The sequence below is a fragment of the Leuciscus leuciscus genome, assembly GCF_965113295.1.
Source record: "Leuciscus leuciscus genome assembly, chromosome: 2".
NCBI classification, from domain to species: domain Eukaryota; kingdom Metazoa; phylum Chordata; class Actinopteri; order Cypriniformes; family Leuciscidae; genus Leuciscus; species Leuciscus leuciscus.
This window is the reverse complement of record NC_138726.1, coordinates 30,484,844-30,512,537: the sequence shown is the minus strand read 5'-3', so window position 1 is coordinate 30,512,537 and position 27,694 is coordinate 30,484,844. Positions and strand designations below refer to the sequence as shown.

Below are 27,694 nucleotides of genomic sequence, written 5' to 3'. Positions count from 1 at the left end.
GGTAAAGTGAAAATCAAACACTTTGGAAATGAAAGGTATGTACAATGTTTTTAGGAATGGCACAAAGGTCTCTGTCTTTGGATCATTGTTTTCAATGTGCTCTTTTGTCATTTGTATTTTTGGATTGTGTTGTGTTGTAAATAAATCCAAACAATCTAAAAGCCATTCTTTTTTAAATCTCCTCATTCTTTGAGCAAGGTTGCTCTGAATGACAGGGCCTGATCGCTCCTAATAGGGCAGTTAGGGGAGTGTCTTTGTCTTTCTCAGGTGTTAAAACCTTGCATATTCATGAGATGATCTCGCCTCTTCGCATATGGCTTTGTCACACAAAACACGTCTTAGAAATTTTAAATCAATATATTGTCTTATCTGAATGAGCAGTCAGGGTGATTTTCACATAGTTTTGGAGCAAATATTCTAGGCTATGTCATACAATTTTCAAAAGTCTTGTGAAGAAATAATCAGTATGGGTTTCATGGCCTTTTTTCAGTGAGAATTTTTTTTTGTATTTTCACAAACCACGCATAAATGTCATTATCTCAAAACTACAAACTTTTACATACATGCTGCTGATATATTATTGTAGCAGAGTTTGTGCTGAATACAGTGTAATTAGACTTTAGCCATGAAAATGTCACTAGTAACAGAAAAAAACACAAATGTCAGAGCATGTCAGAACACCTCCAGGCCCAGAAAACAGCTCAGACCTCAGAGGGTTAAGGGTGCTATTTCACGTTTATACAATTTTATTTATTCTTTGCAGCTTACCCCGCAGCATAAAATTAAAACCCAATGGGAGGAGGATCTAGGGGATGAGATCTCGGAGGAGCTGTGGGATGCCATTTTGCGTCGGGTTCACTCCTCATCTATTTGTGCTAGACATGGTCTGACCCAGTGCAAAATTCTACATCGCACACATCTCACTCGAGTTAGGCTTTCCAAAATCTATAATGATGTCGATCACATGTGCATTAGATGTCATCAGGCTCCAGCTACCCATGTCCATATGTTTTGGTCTTGCCCTTCACTACTTAATTTTTGGACACAGATATTTAATTCTATTTCTGTTTGTACAGGGGTTCAATTTGATCCAACAGCATGTACCGCTTTGTTTGGGGTTTTACCTCCTACTTTGCAGCTTCCTAAATATAAAGCTGACTTTGTAGCCTTTGTCTCCTTATTGGCTAGACGTTTGATTTTATTGAGGTGGAAGTCTCCTGCGCCGCCTTCTCACTCGTCTTGAATCAGGGACATCCTTCAGTTTGTGAAGTTGGAGAAAGTTAGGTGCTCGATACATGGTTCCCTTGCAAAGTTTAATAAAACTTGGGGTCCATTTTTTGCACATGTTGAGGGACTGATTTTTACGGCTATTCCAGAGTAGCCACCCTGATTGTCTACTAATTGTGAGTTTTTTTTCTTGTGTGAATTTGTAGCATGCTGGGATGTTTTTTTATTTATCTCTGTGTAAGTCAACATATTGGGCTTTTATTTGGCAGTGGGTGACCATTTTGGGTTTTTGTTTTGTTCTGTTTATTTGTTCTTTTTTTTAATTATCATTATTATATATTTTTTTCTTATTATTTATTTTATTTATTGTAATTATTTACTATTTAAACTATTACTATGATTCCTTATCTGATTTCATTTTATTATTATTATTATTATGATTATTATTATTATTTAAATTTTTTGGTCAGTTGTACTTGACACTTTTTTGACTCCCGAATTGTTACCTCTTGTTTTTGTTATGTCACTGAAACATCAATAAACAAATGTTTAAAACAAAACAAAAACAAAGGCAGAGTACCGTAACTCAATTTGAGCATTCCAAAACAAAGCCAAAGAGCGGTAACTGGTGTTACGGTGTTCTGCCTTGGTTTCTCATGGGCTTTTGGAAGTTACTGTTAAGACAACTCATTATTTTCTCCAAAAAACAATGGAATTGAGTCAAGATACTCATCCACATAATAAAGGAGGTCTTGAATGTGATAAATATAAATAACAAATTTTCGACCGAAAACTAAGTTACGGTTTTTGCCTTTGCACGGCAGAATAATGCAGCCTTTACTCAGTACATCATGACTGTGTTGTGGGTGTATCACAACGGAAATCAATTGTTCTTAACCAAGATGGTTGACACCAATATTCATATTCAAACTTTACTTCTCTCGCAGTTCCTCACTTTGCTCACTCATACCATATGAAAACAGTGTGCATCCTCTTAAAATGAGAATTTCACAGAGATGAAGCTTCAAACAATCCAACATTAAAAAGCATTTCTCCAGAGAAACACCTGCAGCCAATGATGTTTTTGTTTTACTGCACTTCAAATGGAATTGCACTGAAAAGATGCAAAGCGCTGTGCACCGTGGGCCTTTGAATAAGACAGTGTGAGGTAAGGATGACGTTATATAGTGACTTCAAACTGACTTTCAAACTGGTTTCAACCATTTTGAAGTATTTTTCTATGTATTTTTCTAAGAACAAGGGGGGAACCACCTGAGGATTGTTTGTCAAGGAAACAAATTGTTCTTTGCTGTAATCATTGGTGACAATTTTGTGCCAGTGTACTACGTGCACACACTATATACTGTAGCACAAATGTATGTAGGTATGTGGTAACAAAAGAAGAAAAATGGCAATGGTCACCATTCCCTGGTAATCAAAGACTTCCTGAAAGTGAGTCACAGTTTATGAACATTTGCAGAATCAATCAGCAGTTGTTTACTTACAGAATTCACCCTGGATCCGGTGTGTGCACAGCAATGCTGAGTAAATAAAATGGCATCTCCATTACAACAGGATTATTGTTGCTCAAAATTAAGGTTAATGGTTTGGTTGTGACAGTCTCGGTCATGGTGAGCCTGTGACTGGGATGCCCTCAAATGGGAGAGAGGGGATCTGACAAAGAAAGCCAGCTGGTGAGTCAACGCCCAACTGCATTGTACTCACATACTTGTTAGTCCCAACACATCCTCAGCGTATCTCCGGCCCACGGCCCCAGAGAGGAAGATCATCATACACAGCACAAGGACTGATGAGCTGCGGCACATGGTTGGACCTGTCACAAAGCCAGTAGATGAAACACGTCTCTATGTATGCAGCACTAAACAGATAGGAGTGAGTCATTCACTCACTCAATTTGTGTGTTCGTCCAATCGACACACACTTGCACACACAGCTCACGGTGCTACTGAACAGAGATATGGTGGAAATGCAAAAGGAGGTGGGAGACAATCTGCTTTTATGAGACACATACACAGTACACCAGATTTATGACACACAAACAGATGAAGATCAATATTTTTCCAGTCTCCAATTCAAGTCTCAATCCAGTTTGGGTCTTTTGCATAATTCAGTTCAGTGCTCCTGCACTCTTAGAGAGGCAATCCACTTTGGTGGACTGTGCAATGCATATTCAAATGAGGCCTAGTACTTATGATCCATAATGCATGGCCAAGTTTCAGTCTCAATTACGGAGCACTCAAACATCCAATCTTCAGAAGTACTGGTGGAGATGAGAAATGAAAACATACTGTTGAGAAACAACTCATGGCCTAATAAAAGTAGACAGCAGTCAAAAGCCTATAAAAATCATGTGTAAATGCTAGAAGACTTAAATCAGCATAGAAGTCCACCATCAGGGTCAAGTGTCCACCACAGAGAAAATAGAGCACAATAACGGCATTTTAATTATGTTCATATGCCACCCACATACACAGCCGAGATTCTTGCATGGCACAAGGTTTGCAAGACTGGTTAAAACAATATTTGGGTTGGAGTGGTTAGATTTGAAAAGTGGAGAGGGCTTGTGAAAAATCTTGAAAAGATTGAGCTGCTTTCCCATAAGCCTCCAGTCCTGATTGAAGACATTTGTAGCACTGGGGGTGAAGAGGAAAGGGGAACAAATCTGTGACCCTTAGAGATCCAACATCACATTTCAATTTGACCTCTGGCCCTATAAAATTACCCCTTAGGCTATCTATCCCTATGACTCATTCTGACCTCATAATCAGCCGTGTCACTAAAGGTGATGGATTCAACTTTGACCTTGTCTTAATAAAAAGGCGCTTGTGATGGAGCTGACCATTAGATAATTAAGAGTAACAATATGGGGGAACAGGAGAGATAATTTGACCCCTTGAAAAAGTCACATCAGCAAAATAATACAAACCATATGCAAACGCTCTGTTCCAAAACCTAGTGAGCTGCCTACAGAGGGAGCATATAATGGCATCATAGGTACAGACACCTAATACACCACACTGTGGCGGAATTTAAAGACAGCTTTACATGTATACTTTGCAAAAAAGGCATCACTCATGTCTCCAAATATGTGATAAAATGTAAGGCAGCTTCACTACACTTTGTGGAGGAGGCAATCCCATAATGCATAGCAATAGGCTCAGGAAAAAAATCCTTGATGGCGGACAAGGCAAGACAATTTATCAATTGTGAACTTTTTGAATAATAATATTTGCTAAAACTGAAATGTAGCCTAATGAAGATCACTAGGTTTTGGAACTGAGCTAAAGAGTCTATTTAACATATCCAATGTCATAAAACTTGGTAAAATTATGTAATTTCAGCATTCAGTAAAGGTTATCACAGTGAGAAACTTCATCTTAGTTCATACACGAAAAGATTAACTGAATTAATATGAAGAAAAGAAGTGGTGGCTGAAAAAGCCCTCTGCTTCATCAGCCACAACACAATAACAGGCCTCAGCTTGCCTAATTTTCCAAAGACATCGGTTGCATGCAGCTGCTAGAGAGCCTGGGTCTTTAAACATATCCTTTGAGAAAACAACAGCAGACACCTTTCTTATAATCACTGCTTGCAACATTTCATTTCGCACCGCGAAAGCAACACAGTGGTGCACTTATTTAGAACTGTAGGATACTATTCCCCAAATTCCTCCAGCCATATTTTCTGTCACAACTCACAGCAGACACTGCTTGAGTGGCTATTTTTAGTGGACACCTCAAAGGCCGTATTTGGCTTTTAATTGGTTCCTTTCCTCTCACCGCTGAGCTGAAGTCACAGAGCAATTACAAGCTGTGTGGGTTGCAGGTACAAGTGTTCCCCAAATGTTTTGCAAATTTGATTCTATCCACTCGAGCTTCGAAACACAAGAGGATGTGTACTTTAAATACAACAGAAGCCTCCAAAGACGACGTTCCTCTCAGAACAAGCATGACGCTACTTACAACGCACACACTCAGTAGTGAAACGTGCACACAGATGTCTGATGCTGGGCTCACCCTTCAGGCTGTCAGTCTAGTGTCTCTTTGCTGTATTTGTGTCGGTATATCTGTAGACCTCCCTGTCTCTATAATTTACCTCACATCTCATTCTGTATTTGTGTTCAGCATTACCAGGGGAAGGTCTTTAGAGACTGACACAAAGTAATTGATACCCTTACAATGGTTCCCACAATAGCTGCATTTGATTGACTTCTCTCTCCCTTCCTTTCCCCTTTCTTTTCCTTTCATTCTTCCCCGTGTCTCGCATGATTGTGAGTATCAGAGATTTGTTCTTTGCAGGCAGCGCTGCAAGCTTTGGCCGTGACTCCATAAAGCTATCACCCAATGCAATCCATCCAAAGACAAATTGCTTGGGCTGACAAACACTCAGGTAGAGAGCAGGTTTCTCAGCAGCTGTTGAAATTATACAGAGTTAGGATAGAAGATCAAAGCCATTTCATTATATTTGACAAGACAGGAGAGGAGAGGATTTGGGGGCCTGCCGTGGTGAAAATGAGCAACTGTCTGTCTGCTCTGAACGTGCTCAAATAACAAGTATGTTTAACTCTAAAATAAGAACGTACCATCGCCTTTAAATTAGATTTTGCACAGTTTGTTTTTGAGGCTTTCTTTATTGAGCGCATTTCGACACCGTATGTTTTTGACCCTAGTATTAAACCTTTTATCGCTACACATTTATTACGTTCCAGGTCTTTAAATGCCAGTGTTCTGTAGCAGATAGGAAAAGAGCATTGTGACCTCTACTGAAGCTAATCGGGGATCATCATCGGCCCATTTGTCAGGATAAGCACATTGTGGAGGGTGATTTCCTACTCCTTTTTTCGTTTTTGGAAAGGGGAGGGCATCTTCACAGAGTGTTGCTTATCCCTGGAGAGTTCGAGGGCAAAAACTTCTCACCAGTCTTACTGTTATTGCTCCCAGAACTGCTCATAGCTAAGCGGCATCGTCTTCTACAGGGAGGCCTGGAGCAATGCTTAGAGTGGAGGAAGAAAGAGGAAAATAAACTGCCGGTGCTACGAAATGGCCAAAGGCAAATAGGTAAATCATTAGCACGTCCTAATTCTCCCACTAGTGTTTCCTGTTCTTACTGACCCTCTTTCTCTTCTCCTCAGGATGTGGAACGTGGTTGGGAGGAGGCTCTTCAGAGGAGGCCGGAAATTTGACGACTGCTGGGCGGCTCAGACAAGACAGGATGCTCAATGTCCAGCATATGCTCAGAGATTTGGTTAATAAATAATTCAATTAACCGAGACCCATCTGTTCCTGATGCACTAGCGGAGATGCAAAAGTACGGAGCATAACCATCAGCACACAGCTGTGTCTCTGGATCCTGAACTATTCCCTCTTTTCTCATTTTTGTACTCTCTCCCAACGTGCCATCTTAGCAGCGCTGTTGAAATCCAGTCGAGGGGACATAGGGGCCACAGTAATATGTGACAACTGGAAATAAATCGTTTAATGAATTATTAATTCATAACCTTTAGATGACCACATTAGATCCCTCTCTTAACACCCCTCTATGTTGCCGCCGCTGCTCTTTGTGTGTCTGGGGTTAATTTGCACATTAATGAATTAAAGCTAATGAACACAGCACAACAGGAGTCATTTTATATTGTCCTCTCGAAAGATTTTACTCCACATTTTCTTTCTTTCATTCACAGACCAGGCTTTGACATTGCTAGAGGCACCAAGTGATTATAAGAGGGCATGTGGTTTTTGAACAACTCTAGTCCAGAAAGCCTCTAACCATGTGATGACACAAGCAGCTAGACTTGTTATGGTGAAAAGATCATTTTATTAAAAAACACTCTGGATTATTTAATTATAAACTGTCAAATGCAAAATTGAAAATATGAATATGTTATATAAATAACATTTAACCATTGCCCATGGCAAAATACGCACAGTACCATGGCGTTCAGTATCACCCAACAGCCACTGTTCTCATATCAACCCAAGCAGCTAATTGGTGCTATCATATGACTGAAAATGGTTACCATAACTACCTACTGTAACACAAATAGAGGAGAGGATTCATTGTAATATATGTGAATAAAATCTTTGATAGAAAGACAATAAAACATTAGTTGGTAAATAGTTCAAAAAAATAATAAGCCGGTAATTATCGCAAAATAAACCCATTCAGTGTGATACAAGATCATTGCCATCTCGATTGGAGACAAGCCATTTTGACAGACTTTCTTTGAAATTTGTCTTGATGCATTGCTGTAGCAATACTAGATTGACTGCATGTCACTTTTGCCTCCTTTGCTGGCCACTGGTGTCATTTAGCTCAATGTCATTTCAGTGCCTTCTATCATAATATCAGATGAATAGATCTGGCTGCACTTGAAGGGAAAGGCTAGAAATTGGTGTCAAGTCATGTTGTATGAATTGTTTGCAATTGGCTTACTTGATTCATCCTTGGCAGCGAAAACATCCCTTGTCGAAAATGGTTATTTTATTTTGATGTAAAATTTGAGAAGAGCTCAGATTCTTTGATGACTTCACACAAATGGGGCACTTGTATGGATAGAAAACCTCTGTTGTCATTGATTTGTACAGTATACTCGGCTCTATATTGCTGATCTACACTTGACTTGGGGGACTCAAACACATGTCATTTCTTATATGAGAGGTTCAGCACACAGTACGTGGAAATTTACTAGTTGTGATTGCTACTCAGGCTTAAAATATATGGCTCCAAACTGTAAGCACACAAGTAAGTGTGACAGGGTTAGAAACTAGAAAAACAACTGCAATATAATTTTAAAAGAACAAACTTTGGCAAGGTCAATGTCAACTTTTTCCACTATATACTCCTGCTTGTTAGAATAGAGTCGGCATTTACACTAACATCCCTTAAGAGCTTTTGTCAACGTTAAGTCAGAAGGAACAGAGGTGGGACCATTGGAACTCCCATATGTTTACATTCATCACACAATGCTCCTCTCTGTAGCCTAGAGTTTCAATGGTGGCTCTCTCACCCAATCAGACCTTTAGCCTGATTGGCTGAGCTGACTGTTGCCACCCCTCCCTTAGCAGCGCTACAGCATCATAGTGTGAAATTAACTCTTCTTGGTGACCTTGCAAGAAAACCAAGGTAGAATGAAACATATAACACTGAACAATGACGAATGACTTCAGAAACCCAGCCCCTCAGCCGCTGACTAGTGCTACGTGAAAACTTTATGGTTGACTTTGTTGAGGAATGGGAACTGATTTCTGTTCAAGCTCCACACCTGAATGGAGACCGATTTAAAGGCCTGTTCACACACACAGATCCCATTTTCTTGTTCAAACCAACAACTAATTTTCATTCTGTAACATATATGATGCTGGTTATATAAAATAAAAAAAATGGCAATAAAGCTACAAAGTCTACGAGTTTATATCTGATTATTTACAGTACATTAATTTTAAAACAGTGTACGTATATTGTTTGTCTCTTGCACTTTTAAAAATTACTAAATGTCTCTCTTAACGGTGCCAACTCTTTGCCTCCCCACACTCTCTACTTCTCTCAGTCACTCTTTCTGCAGTATTGATTTAAACAAAGGTGACTTGCCACTGAGGCAGCAATGCCACCTGAGAAAATGAGAAAAAAGCAGTTCCCATTTCCAACAAAGATGGAAAGACCACAGTCCAATTGCTACCCGTTTGTACACAGAAATAGAGCTGCCTTTCTTTCTCCTGAGAAATTTGGGTGTTTAGCTTGAGGGTATTTTACATTCTAATCTTCCTCCTGATAAACTAACAGATTGCATATCACTTTAATTAGTTTTGAATTAGCATGCTATGTGTACCACTACAATAATCTGATGCTTGTATTGAACAACATAATACACATAACAAGAATTGTTGTGGGGCTATTTTTTGGTACAGGTGTGCTCTTGCAGTAATCAACCAATCTGGTGCATCTCTCAGAAAGCTTAATAACATGTAATGGATTCATTATGATTGACATTTAATTAATGCAAGAAAGACTAATTACATTTTTATTGTGTTTAAGGCTCATTCGCCGCATACTCTTAGCAGAGTCATTGAGATGAAAGTCAGATGTGCTTTAATCAGGAACTCCCTTTAATCAGCTGCCTGTCTCATCTTTCAGAGCTCATGCGAACCAACCAAGTAAAGGAGTAAAGGAACGGTTGGCATTTTTAAGAATGCTGTCAGACAGGTGAAAAGTTAAAGACGTCATGACTGCTGGTGACGATACAGACCGTGTCCTCTTATTCCACACATCATTAGAGGCTTCCAGCCATTTTGGCAGCCAACATTAATGGCAGCCAAGAACAAGAACAGCTGCATTTTAAACATTCACACTTCTGCTTCTGTGATTCCTTTCTCTTGCCCCATCGACCTCGCACGCTGATTGTCGGGAGATGAGAAGCCTTGTGCACAGCAAGACTTGAAGAAAATAACAAAGTCTGTGTGATTTGAAAGTCTAATTCAGCTGCATGTACTCAATGGGCACACTATAGTGAGTGAATGGAACTGACTTCTCCAATATGATACCGCACTTATCATTTCTACAAAGGCTCGGGAAAATATATTTTTTATCCTTTTCTTACCTTTTCACTCTTTTTATCCAACACCACAATTTTTTTTTTTTTTTTTTGAGTGACAGCTTTTTCATTCCAACATTCACTGCAACTAGTTAAAGAATATTTGAACTTCTCATCTGAGATCGTTTCCCTTGCATATCACATTAGAAAAACATGGCTACAATGAGATGAGATAAATCAATGATGTTACATGTACAACACTGAAGGCAACATAAACCAGCTGGGCAACTATGGTGACAGAATTGCTATTTCAGTCTCAGCTCTCAACAAAATGATTGCTCACATCCATTTCCTCCAAAAGCAAACCAAATAAATGGGATGGCTGACTGGCTGGCCGGTCGGTCGGATAGATGGACTGAGGATGGAACGATGGACAGATGGATGGAAGATGTGGCCAGACTGTTGATATGTACTGGATTAACCACACAGGATGGCTGTGGAAATCATTGTTGGCAGGCCTGTAAATAGCTGTTTTCCTGCTTGACAAAAGTCTGGGAAAGAAAACACACCTCTACCAGAGCAGATAAGCTGCCTGACAGGGCACGAGTGCTTGTGCGAGGGGCTATCTCTAAGCTATTGAAAGACAACTTAATTGTGACATCTGGGAGAGGGGCTACTGTCTGTCATATGCACGATGAGTCCAGTGAGAAGTCTTGGGTGGTGATATGTAGCCATTTTGAGTAGAGATGCACAGATCGACTGGACAGGGACCGGAATCAGACGATTTTCCACATGTTTGGCCCGGACTGGAAACCGGCAAGTCAGTCTCACATCCTTCAGATTCCGAGCCGATCCGTTTTGTTGCCAGTGGCACAGGCAATGTCAAACTTACCCATATTCAAGTGTTGATAAAAAAATTATTCATGAAGCTTCAATAAAACATTTTATTTTTTTAAAGCAGAGGTTCTGTTTTATTTGTTGTTGTTGTTGTTGTTGTTGTTTTTTATATACGGCATGTTCGGATATTCATACAACAAAATATTCTGGGGACCATGACATTTTTGTGAAAATGATCAAAAACGCTGGAGGTGGCTGGCAACTTTTTTACAAAACGTTGGTGGGGAAAGAGTTAACAGATCTCCCCCTATATTTATCCTGTACAAAAACACATAAAATAACACTTTAATTTCAACATTTACTCTCCTTATACAGTCTGACACAAATCATGAACTCAGAACTAGAAACATTAACTTCTCCTCTCCCTCGCAATGACATCTCTTATCTGATGACAAGTGCATTGGCACAATAATACCTACTCTCAGCAACCTGTCACTCACATGAAATTGCAGCAATTAACAACAATGATCCAACAAGCAAATAAATTCCTGATGGACAAAATCAAGTCCCGTCTTGTCACAATATGAAAAAGAAAAAAGTATCTCAACTTCCGTTTCATGCCAATTCTAAGTGCAATGAATCTCCACTATTTTTTATATGACATTAAAGGGATAGTTCACTTTGAAATTAATTTTTGGTATGTTTTAGCTTACCTCAAGGGCATCCAAGATGTAGGTGTCTTTTTTTCCGCAGTAGTTTCAATTTTGATATTTTTAGGTCAAACCGTTCTTGTCTGTCAGTCATATAATGCAGGTCTATGGTCACGGTCTCAAAACACAAGCACAGAGTCCAAATTAAAACAATTCCCCGTCGTCCAAATTAAACAATTCCCCATCGTAAGTACACATTGATGGCCTAAGACACGAAACGAGCGGTTTGTGTGAGAAAACGAACAGTATTTATATCGTTTTTACCTCTTATACGCAGACATGTCCGAGTGATCTGATCTGACGTGTACGCAGACTGGCACATAGATATATACACTATAGATGTCGCCTTAAAGACATTCGTTCCAATGAACTGCCGTAGACAAGGCGACATCTAGTGTGTATATATCTATGCACCAGTCTGCGTACACGTCAGATCAGATCACTCGGACATGTCTGCGTATAAGAGGTAAAAACGATATAAATACTGTTCGTTTGCTCACACAAACCGCTCGTTTCGTGTCTTAGGCCATCAATGTGTACTTACGATGGGGAATTGTTTAATTTGGACGACGGGGAATTGTTTAATTTGGACTCTGTGCATGCTCTTTGAGACAGTGACCATCGACCTGCATTATATGACTGACAGACAAGAACGGTTTGACCTAAAAATATCAAAATTGAAACTACTGCGGAAAAAAAGACACCTACATCTTGGATGCCCTTGAGGTAAGCTAAAACATACCAAAAATTAATTTCAAAGTGAACTATCCCTTTAACTGTTCTCATTTAGTAAATTATACTCATTCACATTTATTAATTTACAACACTATTTATTCAAAGTGATTAACAAATGCAGAAATGCAACTTGATCCATCCTAAGGCAGTAAACAAAGCTCCCAGAGAATATAATATTTAGAGTAAACAGATTAAAATAAATTAGTATATACAATTTAAAATAAATTATAATTAAATGCATTTCAGATATATTGTGGGCATCACATTTGCTGTCATTTATTTGTGTTATGTCTTTTTCTGCATTTTGTCCAAACAACCTCCCTGCTCTCAGGTACTGATATATACATCAGTCCCATAACACACTGATAACAATAACCTGTATTACCTATTCCATCTAGCAGTTTTCAAAAAATAAAGAGAAATCATCTTTTCCCAAATGACAACACACCATCAGCACCAGGTCCTTCAGCTCCACCCACTCATTCCCAGTCATCCGAATATTAACCCGCCACACCTGTCACACCCTCATCAAGCACCATATATAAGCATCCAGCGCGCGTGCGCGCGCACACACAGACTGACTGACTGACTGATCTTGTCAGTCTCTACACGAGAGTAACTTATCTGACTACTCACCTTCCTATGCCTACCTTCACTGTCCTCTTCCAGAGATTCGTTTACTCTGACTAGTTATCATCATCGTGCTTGTCTTCAACCTGCAAGTAGAAAGACGCGTCAGTTAGGTGTGACTGGCATTTGAACTGTGTATGCTCAAAGATCTTTTAGAACACCACCAACCCTTTAATAAAGAAATGAAAGCTTTACCTCCGTGTCTCCTCTCCTGTTTCATGACAAATTTGCACACAATGGCCCTCATTTATCAAAAGTGCGTACACCAAATTTCCAGCGTACACCTGGGGCTCGTTCTTCGTACGTTGCTTATTACATCCGAGATCAAATGACACATCCAAGATGATATCATCGTGCTAATCATGATCTGGCTAACTCGGTTCTTCGAACACACTTGCCGGATATGATTATTATAGCTGGATTGAGTTATCTGAGATAATTGCGCGTTCATGCGCCGGGTTAAAAGGGGATATGTATCGATAGTAGAAACATTGATCAGCAACGCTGCTATTGGCTGCCCAGCGTGGCCAAAGAGCGCGCTCAGTTTTTCTCCTCAGCAGAGCAAGAACTAATAGTCGAAGTTTATTCGGAATTTTAATGTTTAATCAAAACGCCAGGGAACACCTCAAAGTCTGCAAAAGCCAGGAGAGAGGGCTGGCAAAAAGTAGCAGACAATTTAAATCCGTTAAAAGTGTTTTTATCACTTATTAGCCTATATTTTTGTATATTTTAATAATTGCATAATTACTTTGTTCATTGTAATGTCAGTCACCACACTAGAACATGGGAACAAACAAAAGTGAAGTACAAAAATATTCTACAAAATGGTAATTATTAATTATATTATAGTCTCTTTTATAAAAGACACTGTTAAATAAATGGTTGTCTGTTTATAAAAGCAACCAAGAAAAAGGCTGAGAAAAAAGAAAGAAAAGATCTTAGTAGCCTACACTGTAAAATAATTTTTGCTGCATTAAATTAAGGCTGTATAGTCATTTCAACTGTTAAATCTTGAGTAATGATGAATTGCTTTGACTTGTGAAAGTGAAAACTGATAAACTTATGTTAATGTAAAAATATTTTTCCCGAGTGTAGTTCATTGTAATGACATTGTTTTTTCCTCTTTTGTGCACTTTTACATAATACACCAACACTTGTATCTGTTCCCAAGAAAGTGGTGGCTGAAATATGTGCCGTAAGTGGACATTTTCTAACTTTCCAAAGGAAAGAAAGTATAAGACTTAGTAATGTCCATTTGTTTCCATTGTATTGGACAGTGAATAAACCCTCTCAGATAACTGTCATGGAGGAACTAGCCTACCTGCAAGTGCATAAAGAACTTTACTTAATTTATACTTGTATGCTTTATGGCTGCAATATAAGTTGCAGGATTCCACATCTACAGAAAGGCCTACAGAAGAGTCTGCACAGACAGAGGAGACATAGGCCTACAGGTGGGCAGTGTATAGCCAACTTTTCCTTTTTATTTGTTGCATGAGGCATGTGTCTAATATCTCTTGTTGCAGGCACTTGACCACTGGCTTTTCTTTACAAAGAACAATTGAAATAAAACTCAAGGAACTAAGTATATTTGTCTTTTATTATAATGAAAAGTGTTGGTTTTTTTTGGAGGGGGGGGGGGGATATGGCACATGCAACAGGCCCTGTCAAGTGTGAAACCCTCAGACTTATCAGACACTGAAATCTTCCCTTTAGTTAGCCAAAGTTAATTTCATTGTGTGCCCTTGTCCTGGCTAGAGCTGCATTGTAACTGGTTTGGGTCAGGGAATGGGGTCATAAACACCTGTCTGCTGGCAGGAACATGTCATAATCACCTATGAAAAAATGCAGTTCTGTTAGGATCAGCATAAGTGTATGTAATACAGTGAGCTTGATATTTAATTGTGGAACTTTCCTTACCACTTTCAAATAATGTGCATCAATGTGAATCTCTGAAAATTAAAAAAAGTCATGCACAGATCCTGGCCATTTTGCTTTCACATTTGTGATATGGAAGATTTTAGTCAACTGCCTTTTTTTAATTTGATATAATATTACTAATGGGGAATAAGAATCACAGTAGTAACTGGGCTGCACATTTACATTGTGAACCCCCTTTCTGTTCACATAATCCCCTTCATTGAGGCCTTGATGGCAGTCTATAGTCTATAGTCTATGGTACCAGTCACGTTAGTGAAGCCTGAGTGACATATACTGTAATCGGCATGGTCATGATTGTATGATCTTCATAAAAAATTATGATAGGCAAAAAAAAAAAAAATACTGTTTAAAAAAAAACATTGGGTCTTAAAAACCTAAAACTGTTTTTTTAAACCTAAAAGCGCCAGGTAAACTCCGAATGACACGACAGACAGCACTTTCCATCAAGTTCTCTGCATCTCCAATAGTGTAAAGGAAAGAGCCACTCGCAAATAATCTTAGGGCAATGCAAACAGTGTGTGCTGTAGTTAAAGCCCGACTCCGACTAGTCGAAAATAAATGTGCGTTTCCAACAAATTAATAATGTAAACGACAATCTCACGAGTCACGAGAAAAAATATAAATCTCAGAAAGTGCACTATCGCGCTGCGCTGGACTTCCCGTATCAGCTCCGCTTATGAAGCCGGGATCTAATCCTGTTTACATGAAATAAGCCTGCTCCCGAGCAGGTTCAAGTTTGCGCACCTGTTGCTATGACAGCAAGTCCAGGATGAGCGTCGAAGAACCAAACAATCCAAGATCATGCCAAATCGTCAACAATCAAATCCAGCTAACTGAGTTAGCGACGTACGAAGAACGGACCCCTGGCGTACACCCAAAACCACGGTGACTTTGAGATTTATCAATATGGACGTTGGCGTACGGCACGCTCAAATCCTACGCCAGCTCAGGAGGTGGTGTACGCACGTTTTGAGTTAGTGTGGAAATGCGCAGAAAAACAATTCCTAACACCACAAAACGCACTGACAAACTAAAAGATATGATATATTATGACCCACTGTAAAAAACAAAACAAAAAAAAACAATATAGTAATTATATTTTCAGTGTTTATTTTTGTGCAAAATGGACTTCAGTGTTTAATTTGTGTGACTTTACCAAAGCATTTGATTTGTAGGCATATGTATGCCTTCAGTTGCGAGCCTGTGCGGTTTACCTGACATTTCAAGCCTTGTTTATACTTTCGCCTGGCTCCGCAGCGCGAGTCTCCGCAGACTGCGCACGCACCTCCCCAAATATGACGCACTAGGATGAGAATGCGTTGGTAATACTCTATACTCGACGCGCTCGCCGTCGTACTATTCTTTGAAACGATGGTTAGGCCCGGCAGGTGCGCACGGACTGGGTTCAGTAATGAAAGGCTTTCAATGACCAAAAAATAATTTAGACTGACAAAATAATAAAAATGGCATTCTTCTTCTTTTAAATAATATACTGTAATAATAATAATACAAATAATAATAATAATAACAACATTCTTCTTCTAAATAACAATAAGCGTCATTAATAATAAAAATCATAATAATAATAAGAAGAATATTACAAATTGTCATGCAATTATTAATGTGAATGAATGGTACTCCACATCACATCATCATCACTATTGTACACCCCAATACATGTGAGATGATACGAAATTAAATGCTAATTGTTTCAAAACACGTGCTGTAAAATAATGCATTGTGATAGGTCATTTGCTCATCCAAGTTTCTCTTCTTTGCCGTCTTCCGTGTGTTCATGGCGTAAAATGAGGGCGTGGGGGAAGCGGAGACTTGAATATATTGGGGCGTGTTATTCTAATGACGATCGTTTTCAGCCGTGGCATTTATCAAAGGCAGGTATTGCGTACACCTAGATTTCAAAGGTACGCACAGCTTCATAAATCAGGCGGTGAGAGGAGTGTAAGCATAATCCTACGCCAACATATACGCCCATTTCTACGCAAGATTGATAAATGAGGGCCACTCACTCTTTTCGTATATGGGTCAATGACGTGACGCCTACATTTTCTGTCCGATTGCATTTTTTCAGGTAAAAACGGGTTTAAATGCATAAAAAGATACTGTATATTTGTAGTACCCCTCCCATGTATGTACTCACTTTAACTTGTGGGTATCGTTACACCCCTATAACATAGGCCTATTTTTAATAAAAAATGGTGACATTTCATAAAGTTGAGTAGTTTGCATCACTAGATATTACTGACGGTCACTGAACATTTCTTTCGCATTTGTCAAATAATAAATGTTTAGCTACTTATATTTTACCACGCACACTTTCACTGCCAAAACTAAAGCGTAACATTGGAATTCACACTCGTCTTCTTTAAACAGTAAACACCTCCTTAGCCATCTCAATCATTTTGACATTGAGCACTATTAGACTGCTGAGGCAAACCAGCCTAAACAATTTTTATTTCAAACTTTTTGTCATTCTAACAACAAACAGAGCGGTCCATAATGGAGTGCAGCAGAGCAGCATCAAAAATATCCTATATTGAGGGCGACAATTTGGCCAATTCTAATTAATGATGTTTTAATAAAGTTCGGAGGAACACTTTGCCTAACCAATTAGCAAGAGATGAGGTATATACACCTATGTTCCCTGACAGTTTTCTGCATCCCACCCTGACCACCCTGTCTTCTCACACTCGCCTGGTTACTATCCTAAACAGAGATACGGGGGGAGTATTCTGGGTTTGGGCCAAAATTTGTCCCCATCAATATCTATAGTGGTTACGGCCCTGGTATACAGAGGAAGTGCTGAGCCAGAGTGTATCACGTATACATTGAAAGCACTCTTCAAACATGCATCCATACTGTGCACCCACACAACAACACACATCTTTCGCAGCCTACACGATGATTAGATTGGATAAATCCATCCACCCACTGTAACTGACGGAAAGCAGACAAGTACACACACACATACACTGTCTCTCTATCTCTCTCAGCCAGGTAAAGCTTTCTTCACTCCAGGTTGTTTCTTTCCTCTCATTGCAGCAAGTCTCTGCAGGGAAGCAAGTGTGTGGGAGTGCTTTCAACGAGCTCTCCACGCTTTCTCAGTGAAACGAGCACAACCTGTCCTTCTTCTCCTCGCTTGCTCAGTTCACCCTCACGCTCTTTTAGAGCCGTCTGTTGTCTCTGCCACACCTACGTTCCCATTCATCAAACCCAGAGCAGGATATCTAAGCTTGACATCTGGCCCTGTCTGACATGTCTGAAGTGACAGGATGGGCAGAATGCTGAGAGACTGAACCTCACTGTAACCTCTACCCTACCACCACTCAAAGCACTAGCAGATAAGCTGTTGTCACTGCATGCAGGCTGCCGATGAGCAGAGACTGAGCAGCGCTGGAAGCCAGAAACAGTGAGCTCATCGAGGTTGGTGCAATTATCTCTTATTGAACTCTTACATCAAAGAGATGCTGTGGCCCCGTGGTGACTGTCACCCGCTTGTTCTGTAGAATTACATGCATTTCCAGTCTAAAGCGACATATTTCACCCATATGTAGTTTCAACATTTACTTGTACACACACTGCATGTTGTCATGCATAAGCTGATAAGTTATGCATGTGAGAGCATGTGTATGTGCACATTTTATAGATAAACACTCCTTGGCAAACAAAAAAAGGACAAGCCCAAAATGGCTAAACAACAAGCTTTTAATTTTCATAACCACAAATTATTGGTCAGGAAATGAGCTAAATTTAAGCAAATGCAGGAGTTGAATGGTGATGCTCCAGAGTGGTGTCTTCGAAAATCTGAAATATATTATTACAAATGCATATCTACCACAGTGAAGCATGGAGGAAGAGGTGTCATTGTGTGGGGAACCTTTTTAGCTGCTGCTATTGGTGAGCTACTTCACTGTGAAAAGTAATTTAATGCTTTGGAGTACAGGAGAATATTGCAGAACGGCTTGCTACCCACAAATAAAAAGCTGAAAAAGTTGTGATCTAAAAATGATCACAGACGTTATTTTTCAACAAGACAATGCTCCTGCCCAAATTGCAAAGACAATCAAGAAGACAGTGGCTTGAGAACAAGTCCATCAGCCTTGGTCAGAGTGAATGTATATGTGTGTGTGTGTATATATATATATATATATATATATATATATATATATATATATATATATATATAATATATATACACACACATATACAAATGGGGTCAGTAAGATGTAAATAAAATGTATCAATTTATTCAGCAAGGATGCATTAATTTAAAGCTGCAGTACGTAGCTTTTTTGGGTTAAAAATTATCCAAAATAAATTTGTGAGCAAGTACATAACCAGCCAGTGTTCAAAACTACACTCACCTAAAGGATTATTAGGAACACCTGTTCAATTTCTCATTAATACAATTATCTAATCAACCAATCACATGGCAGTTGCTTCAATGCATTTAGGGGTGTGGTCCTGGTCAAGACAATCTCCTGAACTCCAAACCGAATGTCAGAATGGGAAAGAAAAGTGATTTAAGCAATTTTGAGCGTGGCATGGTTGTTGGTGCCAGACGGGCCGGTCTGAGTATTTCACAATCTGCTCAGTTACTGGGATTTTCACGCACAACCATTTCTAGGGTTTACAAATAATGCTGTGAAAAGGGAAAAACATCCAGTATGCGGCAGTCCTGTGGGCAAAAATGCCTTGTTGATGCTAGAGGTCAGAGGAGAATGGGCAGACTGATTCAAGCTGATAGAAGAGCAACTTTGACTGAAATAACCACTCGTTACAACCGAGGTATGCAGCAAAGCATTTGTGAAGCCACAACACGCACAACCTTGAGGCGGATGGGCTACAACAGCAGAAGACCCCACCGGGTACCACTCATCTCCACTACAAATAGGAAAAAGAGGCTACAATTTGCACGAGCTCACCAAAATTGGACAGTTGAAGACTGGATGAGTCTCGATTTCTGTTGAGACATTCAGATGGTAGAGTCAGAATTTGGCGTAAACAGAATGAGAACATGGATCCATCATGCCTTGTTACCACTGTGCAGGCTGGTGGTGGTGGTGTAATGGTGTGGGGGATGTTTTCTTGGCACACTTTAGGCCCCTTAGTGCCAATTGGGCATCGTTTAAATGCCACGGCCTACCTGATCATTGTTTCTGACCATGTCCATCCCTTTATGACCACCATGTACCCATCCTCTGATGGCTACTTCCAGCAGGATAATGCACCATGTCACAAAGCTCGAATCATTTCAAATTGGTTTCTTGAACATGACAATGAGTTCACTGTACTAAAATGGCCCCCACAGTCACCAGATCTCAACCCAATAGAGCATCTTTGGGATGTGGTGGAACGGGAGCTTCGTGCCCTGGATGTGCATCCCACAAATCTCCATCAAGTGCAAGATGCTATCCTATCAATATGGGCCAACATTTCTAAAGAATGCTTTCAGCACCTTGTTGAATCAATGCCACGTAGAATTAAGGCAGTTCTGAAGGCGAAAGGGGGTCAAACACAGTATTAGTATGGTGTTCCTAATAATCCTTTAGGTGAGTGTATATGCTTGCCTTAGCTCGATTCAAAACGGTAAGCTTGTAATAATGTTTTTAATTCCAGTGGTACTGGTGGATTTCCGCGGGAAATTCGAGCATGTCTTTTCGTCATTACTTCACATCTGTACACATAAAGAAGGAGTCTCGGCTAGTAGGCTATATTGCGTGTGAGAATGTTGGTGGTGGAGATTTATAGCCTTTTCTCAGAGCACTTGATATGATTAAACTTATCAATTTGATGGCGGATCCAGAAAGGTTCAAACGGCAATCACCAGTGACAACTGGAGATTCACCCGTTGTAAAACGCGAAAGACTTCGGACTTCGGAGGGAAAAAAGAGACTGCAACCGGGCCCATGCGAAAACAAGGAAAAATATCGGAAGGGCATTAAATGTAGTCACGCAATGCTGATGTTGTTAGCATTAACAATTTGAGAACAAAGTATAATTTGCACGGTTTGACGTGATATGATAAGCGATCGTTAGATTTAATCGGCGCGATTTACTGCAATGCTTTTTTCCCTTTAGTTGGTCAGAACAAAAGTGGATGTTACTTACTAGTTCAGACGACATTTTCCGGTGAAAAATCTTATGTTGGTCATACTTCCAAAAAGTAGAATCTGTGATTGCGAACGACAGTATCCACAAGTATCAGTATCCCACTCAAGGTATCCCACTCAAGACTCAAGTGGGACAGTACCGACCTCAAACTTTTGAACCGTACAGTGTCCAACATGTCCCCACAAAGATAGTAATACCAGTAATTATGTGTATGTGTGTGAACTTGTACAATTATCTTTGTGAGGACAAGTTTGAGTTTTAGACCATCGGAGTGAGGACAATGTGAGTAAACTGAGGACTTTCAGACCAATCCTCACTTTCTGAGATGCCTTTAAAAGAGGGGTCAAGACTTGGTTTTAGGTTATAATTAGGTTAAGAGCAGGGTTAAGGGTTAGGCACTTAGTTGTGATGGTTAAGGTTAGGGTAGAGATTGCATTGTGTCAATGAATGTCCTCATGAACAGAGCTGCAAACATGTGTCTGGCCAGTAGTTCTGATTTTTACTTAACCTTCAAACATTTTAACCCACCAAAAGAAATATCATTTTTGTAAAAAAAAATAAAAATAAAAATAATAATTATTATTATTATTAATATATACTAAATTCATTAAAAAAATACTTTTGCTGCAAAACAATGGTACATGATGGAAACCATTTCTGATTTGGATGAACAACGTATAATATGTATAATGTATATAGATGATGTATGCATTACTCTCTTGTTTCTCTGTGAGGTTCAGAGTATTATGATCACAGGCTAGAGTCACAACATAGGGGGGCTTTCATGCACACAGCTGAAAGTCACCCAGGGGATGGAGGGGCTGGTTATTGGGAGGAGCAAAGGGATGAGAGTGGCTTTGCCCTGCATTCGGCATGGATGCCTGACCTTTTAGGTGGCAGTCAGGTGCATCGCCTGACCAAGGAGAATACAAAGACAGGAAACCAGATCACAGATTAGCACGTAGGTGGCTCAGATGTTTTTAGGTGCACTGCAGGACACTGACAGTAAATTAATACATGTGAAATAAAATTAATAACACAAAAATGAAGTGTAAATGCAAAATATGCAATTCAGTCATAACATTGCCATTAAGAGATGATTGTACTGATTTATATATTTCTCCTCCTCAGGCCTGTAGAGATGACAGATTATTTGTGATTATTTTCCTATTAGGCCTCTGCTCTACTCTGCCACTGCTCGAGAGATAATCAGTCAACAACGGCAGCGCATGTCAATACAGCTGTAAGTTGATGGACTACAGACAAAAATCAATCAATCTGCTGAAGAATATTTTGGACCTACAGACAGAGTAATACAAAAAAAAAAAAAAATATATATATATATATATATATATATATATCAGTGTAGAGTCAGTTTGAAAAGCTTCATGGAGTTGGGTGAATGTTTTTCCAACTGCATGACTGTCTGCATGTATTAACAATTTACACAGTATCTCAGGCAAAATTAGAGCAGGATTGGACAAAATTCATAATTTAACAATTGTCTCCCTTTCAGCGCATGGGTGAGAATCTGAACTGAAATGGTGTCACACTTTAGGAAGTTGAAGTGGAATTTGAATTAGAATAAGTGGAAGTGGAATTCAACAGGCATGGCATTTTGTCACATGAAGCGTTCTCCACCAGGTTCATAAATCTGTCAGTCTGTCATAAAACCATCAAGTCATTTTCAAACAAGGGTTTCAAGTCAACATTCAAAGTTTGTATTGATAAAAAATTACACTTATTGAATACTGTATGAATCAACATTCATTTAAATACATTCTACCTCAAATTCAATTCCAATTATTCGAAAGCATTCCCAATTCGAATCTGAATGATGCTCAATCCTGAAAGTAACATTAGTGATGGTAGCCAAAAGCATTCAATATAGAATTAGTTTATTCTCTATTCAGATTATGAGAAAGTTTACAGTTCAAACTGTTAAAATAGCTCAAGAGCTAATGTCCCTAAATGCATCAGTGTGCTTTGACTTTTATAGATATATTTTCTATGCCATCTCTTGTTTTAAAGAGCCTACAACAATGAGTTTAATTAGAAAAATACATGTGCTTTATTTATTCGCTCATTCTGTTATGATGGTGCAAGGAGATGAACCCAAATGCAGACAGTGTACAATGAACACAAGGTTTATTGGTACAAAAACGGGAAAACAAAACCCACGAGGGGGCAAAACATGTATAGGACAAGGAATCTTAGGCTGACAAGACTAAACTATGACTAGACAATAAACAAATAATACTTCTAATAAATACTCTCACAATGACAAGACTTTCCACAAGGTACTCACATGTATGATTAGCAATGATAATGAATAACACTCATGTAGGAACCACAATGAACCGACACAGGACAGCAAACACAAGGGGATTAAAAAGGGAACAAATGATGAGGGCAACAGGTGATAATGGGGAAACAATAATGACTAAACAAGGATAACAAGGAGGGTGGGGCTAGATGACGAGACAACACAAGCACATGGCCCAGCAAAATGCCATGTGTGTGCACATAAAACATGGGTCTGTCATGATCCTGCCTCAAGACCTGGGGCCCGTTCTTCGTACGTCGCTAACTCAGTTAGCTGGATTTGATTGTTGACGATTTGGCATGATCTTGGATTGTTTGGTTCTTTGAAGCTCATCCTGGACTTGCTGTCATAGCAACAGGTCCGTAAGCTTAAACCTGCTCGGGAGCAGGCTTATTTCATGTAAACAGGATTAGACTGCGGCTTTATAAGCGGAGCTGATACGGGAAGTCCAGCGCAGCGCGATAGTGCACTTTCTGAGATGTATATTTTTTCTCGTGACTCGTGAGATTGTCGTTTACATTATTAAATTGTTGGAAACGCACATTTATTTTCGACTTGTCGGAGTCGGGCTTTAACTACAGAACAAAGCATTGCCTTAAGATTATTTGCGAGTGGCTCTTTCCTTTACACTATTGGAGATGCAGATAACTTGATGGAAAGTGCTGTCTGTCGTGTCATTCGGAGTTTACCTGGCGCTTTTAGTTTTAAAAAACAGTTTTAGGTTTTTTTTGTGGCATTTCTAAGCCACTTAAGACCCAATGTTGTAAAGCAGTTTTTTTAAAGCAAATTTTTTTTTTTTTTTTTTTGGCTATCATCATTTTTTATGAAGATCATGCAATCATGACCATGCCGATTACAGTATATGTCACTCAGGCTTCACTAACGTGACTGGTACCATAGACTATAGGCTACCATAGACTGCCATCAAGGCCTCAATGAAGGGGATTATGTGAACAGAAAGGGGGTTCACAATGTAAATGTGCAGCCCAGTTACTATTGGGATTCTTAATATTCCAGATTAATAATATTATATCAAATAAAAAAAAGGCAGTTGACTAAAATCTTCCATATCACAAATGTGAAAGCAAAATGGCCAGGATCTGTGTATGACTTAAGAATTTTCAGAGATTCACATTTATGCACATTATTTGAAAGTGGTAAGAAAAGTTCCACAATTAAATATCAAGCTCACAGTATTACATACACTTATGCTGATCCTAACAGAACTGCATTTTCTCATAGGTGATTATGACATGTTCCTGCCTGCAGACAGGTGTTTTAGTTCCTTGAGTTTTATTTCAATTGTTCTTTGTAAAGAAAAGCCAGTGGTCAAGTGCCTGCAACAAGAGATATTAGACACATGCCTCATGCAACAAATAAAAAGGAAAAGTTGGCTATACACTGCCCACCTGTAGGCCTATGTCTCCTCTGTCTGTGCAGACTCTTCTGTAGGCCTTTCTGTAGATGTGGAATCCTGCAACTTATATTGCAGCCATAAAGCATACAAGTATAAATTAAGTAAAGTTCTTTATGCACTTGCAGGTAGGCTAGTTCCTCCATGACAGTTATCTGAGAGGGTTTATTCACTGTCCAGTGCAATGGAAACAAATGGACATTACAAAGTCTTATACTTTCTTTCCTTTGGAAAGTTAGAAAATGTCCACTTACGGCACATATTTCAGCCACCACTTTCTTGGGAACAGATACAAGTGTTGTTATATTATGTAAAAGTGCACAAAAGAGAAAAACACAATGTCATTACAATGAACTACACTCATGAAAAATGTGATCAATAACTCATGGCAAAATATTTTTACATTAACATAAGTTTATCAGTTTTCACTTTCACATGTCAAAGCAATTCATCATTACTCAAGATTTAACAGTTGAAATGACTATACGGCCTTAATTTAATGCAGCAAAAAATATTTTACAGTGTAGGCTACTAAGATCTTTTTCTTGGTTGCTTTTATAAACAGACAACCATTTATTTAACAGCACATTTTATAAAAGAGACTATAATATAACAAAAAAATACCATTATGTAGAATATTTTTGTACTTCACTTTTATTTGTTCCCATGTAGTGTGGTGACTCTGACATTACAATGAACAAAGTAATTATGCAACTATTAAAATACAAAAATATAGGCTATTAAGTGATAAAAAACATCTAACATGGCCACTTCTTACGGATTTAAATTGTCTGCTACTTTTTGCCAGCCCTCTCTCCTGGCTTTTGCAGACTTTGAGGTGTTCCCTGGCGTTTTGATTAAACATTAAAATTCCGAATAAACTTCGACTGTTCTTGCTCTGCTGAGGAGAAAAACTGAGCGCGCTCTTTGGCCACGCTGAACAGCCAATAGCAGCGTTGCTGATCAATGTTTCTACTATCGATACATATCCCCTTTTAACCCAGCGCATGAACGCGCAATTATCTCAGATAACTCAATCCAGCTATACTAATCATATCCGGCAAGTGTGTTCGAAGAACCGAGTTAGCCAGATCATGATTAGCACGATGATATCATCTTGGATGTGCCATTTGATCTCGGATGTAATAAGCAACGTACGAAGAACGAGCCCCAATGAAAATCAAAGACTAGATGGCAGAATCATGACATCATTCAAATGATTGTGCAGATCCATTCTGAGAATTGCAGATCTTAGGACAAAATAATAATTAAGAAAACAGGACTCATAAAACAGCACTCTTTCTGCAGGTAGATTGTCTTTCACAGCTTGATGACTACTCTTGATGATTAAAACTAATAAATTGGAACATACCAACAGGACAGAGATTCACAGCAGCGTAGACTAGCATCTAAGTAAAAAAAACAAAACAAAAAAAAAGGTAAGAGAGAGGTGATGAGAGAGATCATAAACAGGATGCATGACATTATTAAGCAGGTACTGTATGTTTAAAATCTTAGTCTGCATCAACAACAGCAATAATTTAGTTTTACGTTTATTTGTCCACTCTCTTTCCCATTTTTGGCACTGTACCTTTAAGACTTTGCATGTAAAATAAATAATTAGCAACACATCTTTAAAGCAGGGCTATGCAGTTTCTGGAATTTCTTCGCTGTATTCTCGCTTTTTGCTCGCAGGTTTCTCTATAGAGCTCCCCCTACAGCTTCGGAATAGATATTTGACAACACTGTCGAAAAACTCGTTGGCGACTCTCAGATACCAGAGGCTAGTAGATCAACGACATCAAAGCAGATGGGACATTCTTTAAAACGTCTTCTTCATTCGGGTTCGAACAGCGTGAGGGAGCGCAATAATGACAGAATTTTAGCGGATTTTTTTTGCCGCAAAGCAATTCGTTACATCGCGAGACCTGATATCACGCGATACTTCCTGATGCTGAGGCCGGCGGCCCGCCTGCCCAAAGTTGCAAGGGTGGTTTTTCGGCTCACAGGCGCTTGGGGGGTGCGAGAAGACCACCATTCAACCCGAAAAAAGTCATATAACTATTCCAATGACTCCGAAGCTGTTCGGTTAAGGTAAAAAAGTTACTTTCACCTTTAAGTGTTAATATCGTCAGCTCTAACACATTTGCAGAACACAACCTTTATAAAAAAAGAAAAAAAGTACTGGTGGTACCATGGTGGCAGTAAAGTGATGGATTTAGATGGTAAAACCATGGCACTTTTATTGTATGCACCATTATAACAGAATTCCTGTTCCATGGTATTCCTATAGTACTCCAAGCTACTTCAATAGAACACGTCCAAATAAACAATATGATAGTGGTATATAATTTTTTTCTAGTAAATGCCAAGTTTCAAGTGTAAGCTAGAGTATTACACAAGCAAGAGAACAGGGTAAATGCTGAAAAGTAGAAATATATGGCGGACTACCATCGTTCCGACATCAGTCGCCCCTAGCAACACACACAGCAGCTGACCAGCAATCAACACACACACCTGACCGCTATCTCCCTTCATCCCGACATCAGTCGCCCCTGGCAACACATACAGAGCAGCTGACCAGCAATCAACGCGCACACCAAACGGCCATCGACCAACTCATCACTGGGGCCATATAAACACCAGTGAAGAAAAAACAGTTGAGTTTTTGATCTCCCAGACATTCACTAACGTCGGTTTACCCTTTTCTCTTACAGAGAGTGATTAATGAGAAGGAACCTGGAAGCCTTGATAGAACTCTCTGCTGGACAAGCTAACTCCCTGCTGTCTGGCTGAAGTTTGCTGTCTTCACTCCACTTTCTCCAGCACTCTCACAACAGAAGAATAAGAGCACCAATACTCCTTCAACCCTCACTATTGTACAATAAATAAAACGCACCCTCCAGGTTTAACAACTTACGTGTTTGCTCTCCTTTTTATAGAGAGTTTGAGAGAGAGAGAGAGAGAGAGAGAGAGAGAGAGAGAGAGAGAGATTTATTGTGGGGAGAGATGTCGACCGATGTCGATATTTAGGTTTGACCGTGCATGCCGATAACCGATTATATCAACCGATATAACATAACACTCCAAGCAAAACAGTGCTGAACTGAAATGTGCTAAATCAAATAAATATGAATATATTAAAATGAGAAGTTCTACTGAACAAACTCTACAGAAAATCATTTAAACATTAA

At 39.2% G+C, this 27,694-nt stretch overlaps 2 long non-coding RNA genes across 2 annotated transcripts in view; one reads left to right on the top strand and one right to left on the bottom strand.

The window, feature by feature from the left end:
- LOC309493128 overlaps positions 1 to 27,694 on the bottom strand; it is a 103,137-nt gene that overhangs the window by 57,169 nt on the left and 18,274 nt on the right. Inside the window, exon 2 of the long non-coding RNA XR_014203808.1 lies at positions 12,694 to 12,773. This is a non-coding gene — a long non-coding RNA (uncharacterized lncRNA). The remainder of the gene's footprint in view (positions 1 to 12,693; positions 12,774 to 27,694) is intronic.
- The window catches only part of LOC309493115, a 108,628-nt gene that overhangs the window by 71,376 nt on the left and 9,558 nt on the right, over positions 1 to 27,694 (top strand). The window lies entirely within an intron of this gene.